The sequence below is a fragment of the Trachypithecus francoisi genome, unplaced genomic scaffold (genome assembly GCF_009764315.1).
Source record: "Trachypithecus francoisi isolate TF-2019V2 unplaced genomic scaffold, Tfra_2.0 Lachesis_group0, whole genome shotgun sequence".
Lineage (NCBI taxonomy): Eukaryota > Metazoa > Chordata > Mammalia > Primates > Cercopithecidae > Trachypithecus > Trachypithecus francoisi.
In genome coordinates, this window is record NW_022681453.1 from 74282318 (window position 1) to 74299032 (window position 16715).

At 34.1% G+C, this 16715-nt stretch overlaps 1 protein-coding gene across 16 annotated transcripts in view; it reads left to right on the forward strand.

Moving 5' to 3' along the window:
• ZBTB20 (zinc finger and BTB domain containing 20) overlaps positions 1–16715 on the forward strand; it is an 845365-nt gene that overhangs the window by 343964 nt on the left and 484686 nt on the right. For 12 of the 16 annotated variants that reach the window (XM_033211209.1, XM_033211197.1, XM_033211201.1 and 9 more), the window contains one exon: positions 8097–8170. The exons of 1 other annotated variant lie outside the window; for it this stretch is intronic. The gene's annotated coding sequence lies outside the window, so the exon portion shown is untranslated. Of the gene's footprint in view, positions 1–5382; positions 5454–6077; positions 6247–8096; positions 8171–16715 lie in introns of all 16 variants that reach the window. 3 more of the 16 variants (XM_033211194.1, XM_033211193.1, XM_033211195.1) reach the window with 2 other exon arrangements.

Below are 16715 nucleotides of genomic sequence, written 5' to 3' on the forward strand. Positions count from 1 at the left end.
CATGTTCAGTGTGCAGAAGGAAAAAAAAGGGAAAATGTCATTTAGGAATTTTATATTTAGCAAAAGTGTTCTTCATACAGAAATATAAAATAAGGATATCCTAAATAAACCAAGACTGAGACAATTCGCTGCTAGTAGACCTGCCTTACAAGAAATACTGAAGGAAATCCTTTAAGTGGAAATGAAATGACAAAAACATATCTAAAATTCACCTAAACAAAAGGACCTCATCATATCATTATGTAGGTAAGTATAGACATAATATAAACATAAAACTAAATTCTATTTAAACAGAAGGAAGGAAATAACAAAGATAAGAACAAAAATCAATGAAATAGATAATGAAAATAATAGAGAAAATTAATGAAACCAAAAGTTAGTTTTTTGAAAAGATAACCAAAACAGTTTTTCTTTTGCTAGACTGATCAAGGAGAAAGGAGAGAAGATGACAGATTACCAAAATGAGGAATCAGAGAGAAGGTATCACGATCAGTCCCATAGAAATGAAAAGGATTATGAAGTATAATTATAGTTCACACTATACTATAAACAAATAGTATAACCTCGTAATCATTCTCATTTCTATAGGGTTGGTGGTGATACCTTCTCTCTCATTCCTGATCTCATACTATACTGTGAACAAATATTATAACCTCATAATCCTTTTCATTGCTTGATAGTTAGAAATACAACCTGTGACTGATCATTTGTTGACCTCAATTGTCATTGCTTGACAATTAGACAATTGTTAGCAACTGGACAGTTGTTAGCAGTTAGCTGGATAAAATCTTAAAAATGTACACATTACCAAAACTGACTCAAGAGGAAATAGAAAATATGAACAGACTCATAATAGTTAAGAGATACAATATATAGTTAGGAGAAAATCCTAGGTGTAGATGGCTCCACTGGTGAATTCTATCCAATACCAATCTTTCACAAACTTTTCTAGAAATAGAGCAAGAAAGGTCATTTTTCAGTTATTTCTACAATATTACACTGAGAGCAAAGCCAGACAAAGACATCACAATGAAAGAAAACTGCAGACCAGATTCCCTCATGAATATAGACACCAAAACTCAACAAAATATTCACTAACCAAATGTGGCAAAGTAGAAATGCATTATACAGTCTGACCACAGAGGATTTATCCCAGGAATGCGAGTTTCACTTAACATCCAATAATTAATTAATGCAGTATACCAGATTAATAGAAAAAAGAAAAAAAAAAAACCACATGACCATTTCAATAGATAAACAGAAACATTTGAGAAAATCCAGTATCCACTTGTGATATAAACTTTCAAAAAAGGAATAGAAGAGAAATTCTGTAACCTGACAAAGGACATCTATGAAGAACTTATAACTAATGTATGTATTGATGAAAAACTGACCGATATACTCCTAGGATTGGAAAAGAGGCAAGGTTGTCAGTTTTTATGTCTTCTATTCAACATTGTACAAGAGATTCAATCCAGTCCAGAATGATAAATACAAGAAAGAAAGAGAGAGAGAAACAAATTAGAGGAAAAAAAAAGAAGAAGAAGAAGAAGAAGGAGAAGGAGAAGAAGAAGAAGAAGAAGAAGAAGAAGAAGAAGAAGAAGAAGAAGAAGAAGAAGAAAGAAGAAGAAGAGAGGAGGAGGAGGAGGAGGAGGAGGAAGGAGAAAGAAGAAGGAGAAGAAGAAGAAGAAGAAGAAGAAGAAGGAGGAGGAGGAGGAGGAGGAGGAAGAAGAAGAAGAAGAAGAAGAAGAAGAAGAAGAAGAAGAAGAAGCAGCAGCAGCAGCAGCAGCAGCAGCAGCAGCGGAAGAAGGAGAAGAAGAAGAAGAAAAGAAGAAGAAGAAGGGGAGGGGGAGCAGAAGGGAAAGAGAAGTGTAGACAGACCAGCAGAAAGAAACAATCAATGGCATACAGATTGGAAAGTAAAAAATAAAACTAATTCTTTGCCGACAATATAATCCTGTACGTAGAAAGTTCTAAACAATGTATGTACACCTCCCCCACCACACACACATGAACTAATAAAGGAATTCAACAAGTTAACTGGATATAAGAAGAGATATTGTACAGAAATCAATTATATTTCTGTATACTAGCAACAAACAATGAAATTAAGAAAACAGTTCAATTCACAATCCTGTGAAAAAGAATAAAGGTGTTTTTACAGAAATTGACAAGCTAATCCTAAAATTTACATGAAGATGCAAAAGACCCAAAATAGTGAAAATAATTTTGAAAAAGGAAAACAAAATTAGATAATGTACAATTTCTGCTTTTAAAACTTACTATATAGAATATGATATTGGCATACAGATCAACGGAATGGAATTGAAAGTTCAGAGAATTAACCATTATATTTTTGATCAATTAAATTTGACAAAGGTGCCAAGGCAGTTTGTCAGGGGAAGGGATAGTCTTTTCAATAAGTAGTGCTTTTGTAATTGATGCTAGGATTATATACAATATAAATAAATATTCATGAACCTAGGACTGTAAAAAACATAGATTCTTATTTCATTTCATGCATAAAAATTAAATCATGGGCCTAAATGTAAGAGCTAAAATTATAAAATTTCTAGAAGAAAACAGGAGAAAATCTTCATGACTTTGAGTTAGAAAAAGTTCTTAGCTATCATACCAAAAGCTTGATTCAATAAAATTCTTGGTGATTAGGATGTCAACAAAATTTAAAACTTTTGCACTTCAAAAGACCATTAAAGAAATGAAATGACAAACCAAAGACAGGGGGAAAATATTTGCAAGACTGTGATTTGCAAATCATAATCTGATAAAAATTTTTATGCATAATGTATAAAGAATTCTTCAATAATAAAAAGACAAGCAACCCAGCTAAAAATTGGGCAAAATATTTGACAATTCACCAAAGTGATTCACCAAAGAAGATGAAGTCATGCCTAATAAACACTTGAAAACATGGCCAACATTATTATTTCCAGGGAAAAGTAAATTAAAGCCATAAGATGCTACTTCACAACCACTAGCTATAATAAAGACAGATAGTAAAAAGTGTTGGAAGATAAAGACAAATTAGAAGCCTCCTATATTATTACCAGGGGAAATGTAAGAGTATAGTCACTTTGGAAAGTGGTTTGGAAGTTTCTTAAAAGTTAAAGTAAACTTACCCTTATGATCCAGCAATACCACTTTAAGGTATCTAAGAGGGAAAAAAAATGTGTCCACACAGAGATGTATTTTATGTGAATGCTCATGGCAGCATTATTCATAACAGTAAAAAACTGGAAACAATTCAGATGTCCACTGGCTGATGAATGGATAAATCAAATGTGTTACATCCATACAATGGAATGGTATTCATCAACAAAAGGTAATAGACTACTGCTACATGCCACAACACAAATGAATCTTAAAAATGAATTGTGATAAGTGAAAAAGCTACATGAAAGAGATCACATATTATTTGATTGCATTAATAAAAATATCCAGAAAGGGCAAATTTATAGAGACAGAAAATATTTGTTGTCTGGGTCTAGGGATTGACTGCCTAAGGGTATGAAGGATCGTTGTAGGGTGACAAAAATATTCTAAAAATGAATAGTGGCGATGGTTATACAACTCTAAATTTACTTAATGTCATTGAGTTGTACACATAACAAGAGTGGATTGTATGTTATATAATTTATATCTCAATAAACTGTTAACAAATGAAATTATGCTTATTAAAACTAAGAGAAGTATAGAGAAATCTGGCAGACATTCTCTTAAGCAAGTGACCAAAGTTAACATACCCAGAGATATCATATACTTTGATATTATGTTATAAGAAGGGCACATCACCTCTTTTGTATTCTTCTCTAAACCTATAATCCTAATCCAGTAATGGACAAATCAAAATTCTAAAAGATTTCACAAAGTATCTGACCACTAGTCTTCACAATTATCAGTCATGAAAAACATGGAATGACTCAGAAACTATCACAGATCAGAAGAGACTAAGGAGACATGGCAATTAAAATGCAGTATGGTATCCTGGATTGGATTTTTGGAACAGATAAAAAAAACATATTAATGGAAAGATCGATGACATCTGAATAATGTCTGTAGTTTAGTTAATAGTATTGTATCAATATTAATTACTTAATTTTGTCAAATTTACCATGGTTATGTAAGATATTAACATTAGGAGAAACTAGTGAAGGAAATATGGGAACTCTCTGTACTATCGTTGCAACTTTTCCATAATTCTAAAATTGTTCCAAAAGACAAAGTTAAAATTTTGAAAAACGAATGGAAAATTTATAGATTAAAGGATAATTATCATTCAAATATAATGTGTAGATCTTATTTAGATCCTGATTCAAACTAACCAGCTATGAAAAGTAAAGACCATTTAAAAGTCAATCATTTAACATGGACAGGATATTTAATGACATTAAAGAATTACTATTATTTTCGATGTGGAATGATATTAGTTATGATTGTCATCTTTCAGTAACACATAGTAAGTATTCATGCATAAAATAATAAGCTATGTGGGATTGTCTTTTAGATCTGGTGGAAGAAAAAGTAGTGAGAGTATAATTGGAAAAACAATTGACTATGGGTGATGGGCACTAGAGAGTTCATTTTGCTATGTTCTGTACTCTTGCATATATTTGAATTTTTTTATAATAAAAAGTTTTTAAATACTGAAAAGAAACAAATACTAAAATAAATAATTAAAGTATTATAATTAGCCTTCTATGCTGACCACAAACAGGGCTGTCTCTTAAAAATCAAATCTGTACAATGTCTGAATAAATAAATCATAGAGAGATGAATGAACTCTCAAAAGCACTCGGAGCAAGACACAATCAGTACTGAATAGTTGGAAGAGCAATAAGAGAAGTGCCTGAATTAACACAGACCTCCTAAGCTGGAATGCTTTGTTGTTCTTTCCTTGAAGTTCTGTGACCTGGTGATATCTAAAACTCCTTCTGTGTGAGGATTTTAAAAAGTAGAATGTGGTCAGAAGCAGCCCTTTGTTTGTAGTCAGTTGTAAGATCTATAGTTCTCACCCCCCTTCAGTTTTTTTTTTTTTATTGACTGGAGACTTTGTTTGTGGCCTTGTGACTTACAAGATAGGTTACTGTAATATAATGCATTTGCTATTTCTCTGGAAAGCCATTCAGAATCTTTAAGGAGTGCAGAATGTACAACTCTTTTGCTAAAGGGTCTCTGCCAGAGAAGCATTCTTCCGGATTTTGTAATTTGCATTGATTACTGAGCTGTTGCTCAGTGCATCATTGGATGTTGACTGAAATCTATAAAGCCTTACATAGTTTTGTTCTGATTAAAGAAGTCTGACACTGGTTGTCAATTTTAATAATGACTGAGATTGATCTATGTGACTTAAAATTTTAACAGATTTTGGAACCTGAAATGCGAGAAGGAAGTTTTCTTATTGATGACACATACTCAGTAAATCTATTTTAAAGGTGGGTTCAGTGTACAGTAGTGAATTTGAATTAAAAAATACAGAAAGTTGAAAACAGACAAAAGTGCCAAAAATAAGGTATTTGTTCTGACTTTCTGTTCCTTCATCTCACCTGACGTTCCCTCAGAATATTTTACATCCTTGATGACCAGTCTTTTAAGCAATTCTACCTGATAACCCCACTATATAGTGACAGAGTTACTGATTTGTTCATGAGGAGATAAGAAGAGGAGCACTATTCATATCAAAGACAACTGGTCCCACTTCCAGGTCCATCTTTGGGCCAAGATATGTAGTCGCCAACAGTGAGTTGGCGACTATATTTTTTGAGTCCTGGCGCAAAGTAAGATCCATCTGTTTTGCCCAGCCGTTTGCCTGAGTGCCACAAAATGGTCCTGTTATTAGTCTTATTTGTGGTCCTATTTGAGGTTAGGTATAATGTAAATAAATTTCAGTTCTCCTCATGATGAATACAGCATGGGAATAAAGGGGTGGTATTGGTAGTTGTAAGTGATGTTGAGTCTCTATTTTTTCAACTGCTCTGTTTTCTTTGGATTGGGAAACAGACATTTAAGAATGAGTTTGTCATCTGGAAGGATAGTTGTGACCAAGTTTCCCTCAACAGGATACAAGATGTTATTTTTGAGCCTCATTACCCTCACCAAGAGAAAAAAAAAAGAAGGAAAAAGGAATAAGAAAGAAAGTGAAAGTAGAGAAGAAACATGCAGAAATAGGAGAAAAAGATCAAAGAGGAGAAGAAGAAATGGCATGGAGGAGGGGGAAAATGAAAATTGGTACACTGACCATCTATTCATATAATTGATTTAATTATTTTGAGCTGATAGTTCAATTCATTCAACATCTGGCAAATTGAGGAAAAGGAAAACTGACTGATTGAATTGAATTACTAGTTGTCAGTTAAATGTTTATATATAAATATTCAGCCTAGTTTCTATCACCTTTTCATGTCTAAACTAGAAAGTGAATTCGTTTCACTAACCATATTTTGTTGGTGAGTAGAACAATGCCAGTTGGTGGTTCAGATTTATCCAGAGGTGGGCAGTTTTTACATTTCTGAATCATTTTTCAGAGATTATTGTTATTCAATATATTTATATTGTATAATTGTATAATTGTATAATTTCTGAGCACAAGTTATTTTTGTCAGTTTCTTTTATGAATGTTTTGCTGCCTTAAAAGGAAATATGTGCACTCCCCTCCTCTCATTCAGTTGTCCCTGGTGACGCCTCCATAATTTCTGCCTTTACGCTGGTTCATTTTAACCTAATTCAGGCATGTGAGAGGAGGGGGAAAAGTTTAGTAGTCAATGTCAGTGATTTTTTCTTTTAAATCTGATCTCATTCATGAGTGAATTTAGCGTGAACCTGAGCATGTTTACACTTAAAATCTATGTACATCAAATAGACCAATTACCCAAAATATTCCTCTATACATTTCAAGAGAAAAAGAAAACAGGAATCACAAGTAAGAACTACATATGCTTTCTAATAATAGTACAATTTCAGGGGTGATTTGTGATTATGCTCTCCTATGGGGAAATATTAAAATATTACCTTGCACTAATGTGAAATTGGACATAAACATATGACATTTAGTGTTACAAATATATAGAAAGTATTCTGCCATGCTATGAAATGAAAGAAAGCGAGTTATATTACCTCATTTATATTTTAAAAACTAAATTTTTCTAAATCCCATTGTATCAGTTTTTCAAAGCTAAAAGTAAGGATGGTTTAATTCTACTGTGTGATTTTTTTAATTTAAAAAATACTATTATCTTATTTATAGATGGTGTTGTTTGAAGAAAGAAATGATTGAAAAAATAGTATAATATTTTAAGCCCAATATTTATTATACACTTGGAGCTCTTAATGCCTGGATTCTCACTTAATTTAGAATTAAAAATACGTATTTAACAAATAAGCAATGTGGTTACAGTTATTTAAACCAGGGAGTCTTGTTCAGACTCTCTTGATCTTCCTGTGCTGCTTCAAACAGCAGTGGCTGCATGTGACAAGATGTACAATATGATGTGAAATGGGGCACGCTAAACCCATAATACAGTTCATTTCAATGGCCATTTTGTGTTGTTAAATATGTTCATTTAGCCCTACTTCACCATCTATCTCACCAGCAATTCAGTCACTGGAAAGTAGCAGATCTAGCATTTTTTACAATTCTATTTGAAATCATAATTTCTCTTTAATATGGATATTCAGATACATAGATTTTCTTCTTTATTCCCTGAACTTAATATTTTCTGTAATCTTTAGGCTGTAAAAATTGTTTAGGAGTTTTTTTTTTTTAATCAGAATATAGCTAAAATTCAGAAACATTGAGTTTCTAGTCATATCATTATGAAGTCCTTAACATGGAGGCATATTTTGTTTTTCAAAATTGCTTTTTTTTCTCCTCTTTAGATCCTTTTCTTTTCATTAAAAAACTACTTCGGGAAGAGGGATTTTTTTTTTTTTAACAGAAAAAAAAAAAAAGAAAAAAAGAAAAGCCACGCTTGACTGATAATGCATTGCTTTGGATGGTGAAACATTATGAAAGTTTAATTTTTAATTAAATCTGAAATACCAATTATAACTGAAAGAGATTTTAACCTGTTTCTTTTCAGACTGCCTGAAGTTACATTTAGAGACTGAAATCACTGCACCTTAAAAACAAAAGATTGAGCTGCACTGTATTCCTGTAAGTCAAAGCTTCCTGTACCTTCTTCTGTGTTTCTGTGACCAACCCAAAAAAGGACAAAAACATTGGTAACATAGTAACCAGACACGAGTAAAAATGTGAATGTCCCTGAAGAAATATATGTTTAAATGATTTTCTTCTTAAAAAAAAAAAAAAAAAAGTTGTTGGTCTCAATATTCAGGATGTCTTTTTTATCCAACCTAAATTGTGAATCCTTTCTTTTGGCTGGTTTGAATTTCATTAGAGAGGGTGTCACCCACTGTGCATGAGCACAGTGACACACACCCTGTCTGGAAAGATTCTTGCATTTTTTTTTTTTAAACCACTCTCACTGAAGGTAAAAGATTTCTTACGGAATCAAAGTAGATTTCTTTTTCCTTTGTGATGTCATTAGAAATTTTTAGCCTTTGTGTCAATGGAAATGGAGAGAAATAAAGTTCATGATGACATCACAAGATTCTGTTGCCTTGAGGACTTTGGGCAAAACTAAGTAAAATGCATAATTCCCTTGTGTGCGTGTGTTCCCCATTCTGCTATGAAGCAGTCAAAATAGCACATCTTATGTCTTCCCGTGAGCTACAAGGCTGTCTCTCAGAGCCCCATTGTTCCATAAATGCATGTCAGAGTCTACCACAGTCTGGTCTACCCTTATTTAGCTGCTGTTTTGTCAATGTACTTGGAAGAACAATTAACATTTGGGATTTCAACGTCTGAATAACAGGCAGTGAATAGAACCCAAGCATATAAAAGATTCAGACGCCCAGGGTAAGAAAACAGAAGCTTATAGTTGGTGAAGAAAAAAAGAAAAGCATTTTTAATGCTGCACTCAAAGGTTGTGAAATACTACAAGGAAAGTCAATCTGTTTTTATTTTTAATTTTAGATCAAAATGTACATTTTGGTAATAAAATCCAGAAGCTTATGATGTCTTCCTCAGTTTTACAGTTTAATGTATTGCAAGTTTTTTCACTAAGAGTCTTAAAACACTTAACCTTCCATTGTTGGAATGCCAGATGTGGAGTCTACTGCATCATGGTTTTTAGAGTGTCACAGCCCCCAATCAACAGAGTACACTAAAGGTGATTCAGACAATTGCTTCCATTTTTCACTCTAGTTCACTGCATTTTTGTTGACTGTAGTTCTTGTGTGTTGAGAGTAGACAGTTCTGGAATTGCTTACATGTCTCTGCCTGTGGTGTGAATTCCTGCTAAGTTCATTTTTGTTAAGAGATGATGCATTGACAGAGCAAGGTCACCTCACTGTCATTGCATCTGGTGAAACAAAGGAGACTTTGGCAGTTTGTGTATGTCGTCCACTGAGCATGGTGCCTGGCTGATATCAGTGAATAAATGATGATTATTGTTATTGTTGTCATAACTACAACAGTTCAAACCCACAGACAGTAAGGTCTCTAAGAGCAGGGGCTCTTTCTTACTCATTTTTGTAATTCCTAACGCTTGATACAATAATATGTAATCATGAAACAGCTGTTACTAGTTTAATTTCAAAACTTTTTAAAAGTCAGAAATCCAGGGTTCATGCTATCAGAGAATATTATTGTAAACACAGGTCGAATACAGTTTTTGACAGTCAGGAAGAAGATGGTCAAGGAATTTGCCAAACACAACCTTTCTGGTTATCATATCATACGAGGCATCCATCTCCCAGCCCCTTACCTCATTGACTTTACATTTCTTTTTCCTGGCCAAAGTGAGAATTGCCCATTCATACCACATCCTTTTCACCTATGAAATGGTCTTCAGCAGTTTTCCACTTAAGTTGTGTGTTTTATATTCCACACAGTAGAGTTGACTCCACAGATAAATGTGCCCAATTCCGGGGTAGATGATGCTCTGATACCTCAGTTTGCCTTATTGCCATATGATAGATTTTGTTTCAGGGAAACGGGACAAGTGGTACAATAAATATTGGGTCAAGAGACCGGGGATTTGGGAAGGAACCATTAGCAGAATGTACTTTTAGTGCATAAAATGCTAGGACCAACTTTTCAACACTAATATGACCACAGTATTCTTTAGAACTCAGAACCATTTGACACCTTCTAAGTTCAGTTTCCTGTTTGTTTGTTTGTTTGTTTTCTTTTTTACATACATTTCTCTGTCCCTCTTCCCCACCATCACTTTTTAAAATTTATTTCCAAAAGGGATTCTTTCATTTTTATTAAATGAGCTTCTGGTGATGCAAATTAAGGCTCTCATAAAACTTGACCTCTGAGGCAATACTAAAATGATGAAATTTAGGCTTAGTGAATTGTACTGTTATCATGTTCAATCACATTTAATGACATAGAAGAATTTTATAAAAACATTTTATATATTTTAAGATTAAAAAGTTTAGGCAAATGTAAGGGCAGAGCATTGCCAAACATTATAGTGGGAAAGGATGTAAGAAACAAAGTCTAATCACTTCATTTTTAAATAAGTAAATTGAGGCACAGGGTAGGGCACAAACGTTACACAAAGCATATTGACCACCATCACAGGTCATCCTTAGAGACCTAGACGTGGTAGTCTATCTGAATTTACAATCTGAGGCTTCAACCTTTCCTCTACAGTCAGGGTCTGAGAAATGTTTCCTGAGGAACAAATTCCCTTGGGTTCATTTATTGAGACTTGTTGAACTGTAGTCCCTTTCATCAAAATCTCAAATTAATATATAAAGGAGTATCCTGAAAATATTGGTTGTTATCAAAAGAGGTTTTTGTTTGTTTGTTTGTTTTTGTTTTTGTTTTTTAAATTTTGTTCCTGGTATCATGCCTTTGGTTGAGCAACGAGTCCTGTAGAGGCAAATTTATTTGGTAGACTTATTATTCTTCATGATGATTTACAAAGTGGACATAAGACCACTAGAAACTCCAGTAGTTTAATTGGGCTTACAGGCATGATGAAACCAGTAATCTGAACAGAGCCATTGTGACGTGGAATTCAAACTTCCCAAGGGTGTGCACCATGCATGGTGTCAGAGTGTCACTGTTGCCAGGGTCATTTCCATCACAGGCACGTTTTCCAGAGTCGGAAAAAAAAAGAAATAAGCTTTAATATTTTAAAATGAATTACTTGCTCTGGTCATTTGTTTCACATTGCTTTCATTGGATTCTGTCATTTACCAATCCAAGGAGGCTATGGTAAAAACCTTTGTGTTATTTTACCCAAAGCTAAATTCTGTACATTTTCTAGTTTCTTCCATTATTTTAATTAACCCATCCAGGCCTTCCCTCTCTCCACCATATACTGAAAGTCTGTGGCCTGAGTCTTTATGCCTCAAAGAGAAAGAGACAATAGTTCTGCCCTTTAAAAATTCCATGGAAGCTTTGGCATATAGAGAAGAAGGAGGAATCGAGACATGGCGATACCAGAGCAGGGTCCTAGATGTAGATGTCCAACAAAGTTCTCTCTTCAAACCTCTTCTCCCTTTTCTTTATAATAATGAATTAATATTCTGTGCCTCCTATGAACAAAATATTTTACCAAGAAACACAGATAAATAACACATATTTTCTGTTATTAAGGAATTCATAATTTATCTGGGAAAAACACATCTTTCTTATAGACAAAACATTATATGGTATAGCAGAGGAAGTAAATGGTTATCATTTTTTTCTGGACCGTGAAAGAATAATGTGATACTAGCAAGAAGCCTATAAATGAAAGTCAAGAGAACATTGAATAGTATTGGTGTGATTTCAGAATGCTTGTTGGGGCCAGTGACTAGAGGAGGAATTGGATGAGAACCGTAATGTATGGGAGGATCAGTTTTCCAAAGTGTGGGTTGTAATTCATTAGTAGGCCATGAAAGTTTAAAAGATCACATGTACTAGAATCACAGGAAAATAAATATTTTTTAAAGCACATCACGTATTTTTAAGATACTAGATGGCAAAATAAGTGTATTTCTTATTGAGAATTATGCCCCAAAATATAAAAGCAGCTTAAACATGACAGAGCTTTTAAGTATTTAACTCATGTAATCCTAATTAAGGGATAAAATTATTTTCTTCCTTATATATGAGAAAATGATGAAGTTAAGCAATTTGCCCCAGGTTATACAACAGGTAAATAGTAGACACAGAATGTGATCACGTCTGTCCTACTCCACATTCATACTCTTCTCATGACTTGACACAGCTTCTCAGAATTACATGACTGCAATTATTTCACTATGGATAACTCAGAAATTTATACCTCCAGTCCTGATATGTCTTCAAAACTTTAGTCCTATATTTCCAACATCCTTATTTAAATCTTCAACTAGAAATCACTCTAGTTTCTCTGAGTCAGTATATCAAAGCTAAATTTATTCCTCTACCTAAAAACCATCCTCCTTTTGACTATCCTAGCTTTTCTAACTCCAATTCTCTAGGACATCTTTATTCAAAATATATCATTCTTTCCTCTTCTTCCTCCTAGATGTCCAGTAAGTGGCCAAGTCTCATTCTCTTTTTTTGATATCTCTGTTCTAGTCAGGATTTTATCTTCTCTTGCTTGCAAAAATCTCCTAATTGGAAGAGATGCAGCAGGGAGATCAATTTATCCTAAGCACTGCTGCCCCATTAACTTTTCTAAAACAGGAGCACTAAGATTATGTCGCCTTTGTTCAGACAAAACTTTCAATAATTCTATGTATAACAATCCCTGATCGAAATACATGGCATCGTAAAATCTAACTCTAATCCCATTTCTTAGTTAATTGTCACCTACCCGGTTATATGTACTGTATACTCAGGCCAAGTTCTCTCACTTACCTTTATTCATATTGTTCCAGCATCTGGAATGTCCATCATTCAATTTTTTCATATGCAAAACCAACCCATCCTACCAAGTTCATTTCCAATGTTATTAATTTCATGAATCCTTCTTTCTTTGACCTGGGCAGAAACAATCCACTCTCCCCTAACCACCAAATTTACTTACCACCTGTAGTGACCTTGCTGACAACTTGATTTTGGACTTATAGCCTCCAAAACTGTTAAATTTTGTTCCTGGTATCATGCCTTTGACAGTACCCAATATAATAAATATATAATAAATATAACAAATTTGTGGTACTTGTCACAGCAGCTCTAAGAAACTAATACAATACTCATCTACACTTTTATTGAGACATGAATTACTTTCTACATTTTATAGCACTTTATCTGTATGCCTTATTCCCTTACTAGAAAATAAAATGTTAAGGGAATAGTCCATATTTAATTAATATTTCTTAGCCCTACTGAATCTACCACAATAGAATTATTAACTCATTATTCAACTATGCTTAATACTAGAAATATAGAAATGATCCCTTACACCTTCATCATGAAATTGATAGTCTCCTAAGGAAATTAGACATGAAATAAATGCAAACATTATTACAGCATTACAAACTGTGGTCCCCGTAAAGAGTTATGTATGCAAGACAACACTGAGTGGGGGAAATCTCTGATACTGTCCTTTGGGTGCTCAGGACAGAATTCTCAGAGAGAGTGTCCTTTGAGTTCAGCATTGAAGGACAGAAATTAATATCAGCCAGGTGAAGAATTTGGGGTAGGGAAGGGAATATGGGAGGGGAGAAAGCTCCAGATAGAAACTGCATCTACAAAATCCTGTATTCAAATGCAAAGCTTTGAATACAGACTTTCTGTATTCAAATAACTAAAAGGACTTCAGAGTGGCCAGAGCAAAGTGAGCAAAGCAGGAGAATGGCTGGAGCTGTGGTCAGAGAAATGCCAGAGTGAGGAATTTAAATTTTATTCCTAATGCAGTGGGAAAGCACATGGTGGATACACACAAAAATACCAATTGAAGGATAGCTCAAGAATAGGACAAGATCAAAATTAATTCAAAGGTAAATAATATACACATGCTAATAAAATCCATACATTTATTTTAAATCCTTCCTGAAGGTTTACCTCTGAGTTTGAGGAGAACTTGGACTTCTGAAATTGAGGTCTTATACTTCAAAACATATTTTTCACTTGCATAAACTGAGTAGATATCCGACAACCTTCTAAGATAAGGTCAAGTTAATTTTATTTTCTTTCTAGTTAATAATTATTAAAATTCTGTTGTTGGTTAACGGATTTATTTTTGTTTATTTTTTAAGTGGCTGTTGTGTAATGTAGAGATGCATACCAAAAATGTGTTTTCTTCCTAGACTGTATTTTTTATCTGTTAAACCTTAATCTCATTTTTAATTTTGGTGTATTTTATCATGTGCAATGACCGGGGACCTGGAGGCATAGAAAACTTTGAAAATAAATCATCATTATTCTCATTATTACTACCTACAACATTACTAGATTTCTGGATTGAAGAACAATCCAGGCTTTTTTTTTTTTAAGTATGATGCATTAATAACCTGGTATGCCACTAAGCCAGAATAGAGATATTGGTTTGTTTGCAAAGTAACGGAAATTATCCCCTTTTGCAATTAAAGAAGAAACAGAGTAGATGGAATGTGGAAATGAAACCATAGAGAAGTAGCGTAAGCTCTAAAGATATGAGGATTTATCTGCTATAGCTCAGTAAAAAGACCCTGGAACCAGAAAATATTATAGCAACATGGAACCTTAGGAATTATTTATTCTAGCCTCTTCATTTTGGAGACGAACAAAATTCAGGCCTAGAATTCCTATCCAAGTCATAGTTAAATAGTTAATGGCAGGGCTGGTACTGTAATCCCAATACTCAGGAGCTAAGTTACCACAGCCAAACCAGCTAATATGTGATCAAAGCCCCTGTCATAACCCTTTCAAGGTCTTGAGTAGAAAAAGAAATATTAAGTACAGGAGATGAGTCTATGTACAAACCTTAATTAATAAAAAATCTGAACAATATATATTACAATACTTTTACCTAATATACCAGATACTTTATAAGAGTTGTCTGTAATCCTTGCTACCACACTCAGCAACTACCCAGCAAAGTAGGAACCATTCCCATTTTATAATGAAAAAGCTGAGCCCCAGAATGATTAAGTAGCATCTAAAATTGCAAAGCCAGTAAGTGAGGTGTGTGTTACTATTAGACCTAACTGACTCAAACTCTGTGCTATCTCCTGCTTGGTGTTTTTAAAACTGTTGCATTTAGCTATTGCCTGAGCTAGTGTGGTCACAGAGGTCATCAGTTCTCTAATCGCCCAAATGTCTAAAAGACTGAAAAAATTTAGGAGGGTAAGAAAAATAGTTACATTTAGCAGATGCCCTCTCCATAAAATTCTTCACATTTAATTCTTACAGCATTGACTGTAGATTGATGTCATAATCCTTAGTTCACAGTATCAGAAACTGAGGCTCAGTGAGATTACATTGCTGTATACATTTTAGTGGAAAAAAGCCTAAGCCTGCATTCATACTCTGATCTATCTGACTGTAAGTGTTCCTCCTATTATTCTACCCACATCCAAGTCTGTTCTTCTCTTGGATGCTAGTTTTCTATGGTTTACACACCTCGTCTGGCAAAGTAGAATTGTAATACCTGCTGTCATAGACTTCCCAAAAAAGAGAGAGTGTGTTTATAATTATATCATTGTGGCTGGAAATAAATATAATGTCCTCTATATGTTTCCTCCTTTGAAAAATGGGGATGTGGGAAGATTGGTAAAATCTTTAGCATTAGACTTTCATTTCTGCATCATCTTGATTTACTGTGTGTCTGTGCCCAACACTCCATCATATCACATATAATAGTTCCAATGACCTAGATCATACTGAAAAAAACCTTTGAAAAATGAATGAGAAGTAAAAAATTGTAATTATTAGACCAATAAGAAGGAATAATTTCAATGTTTAATAATTGGGGTTTGGTTTACATTTTTCTTCTTAAGACTAACTTAATTAAAGCCTTATAAGTGTGATCAGAGGTAAAGGCCTATGAAGGTACTCAGCCTTGTTGCTACTGTAAAAAATGTAAAACTTTGAGGCCAGGCGTGGTGGCTCATGTCTGTAATCCCGTCACTTTGGGAGGCCGAAGCGTGTGGATCACCTGAGGTTAGGAATTCGAGACCAACCTGACCAACATGGTGAAACTCCATCTCTACTAAAAAATACAAATAAAATTAGCCGGGGATGGTGGCGGACACCTGAAATCCCAGCTACTCAAGAGGCTGAGGCAGGAGAATCACTTAAATCTGGGAGGCAGAGGTTGCAGTGAGCCGAAATTGCACCATTGCACTCCAGCCTGGGCAACAAGATAAGACTCCATCTCAAAAAAAAAAAGCAAAACTTTGAAAATGCAAACATGCTTATGAATTGCTAGCACTATTTTCTAAAGACCACTGAGAACTACATTGAAAATGAATGTACATATGTAACAAACCTGCACGTACTGCACAGCACATGTACCCTAGAACTTACAGTATAATAAAAAAAAAAATACAGGACAGAGAGATGGACTGGGATTGAAACATTGCTGATGACGGGTGCCACTGCAAACATAACCCTGAATTACCTTCCATGTGTGCCAACTTCAGGGGCACTGCATGTAAACACCCCCATTTCTGAAGAGGTCATTTTCTATTACTGACACACTCAAACAAGTGTTCTA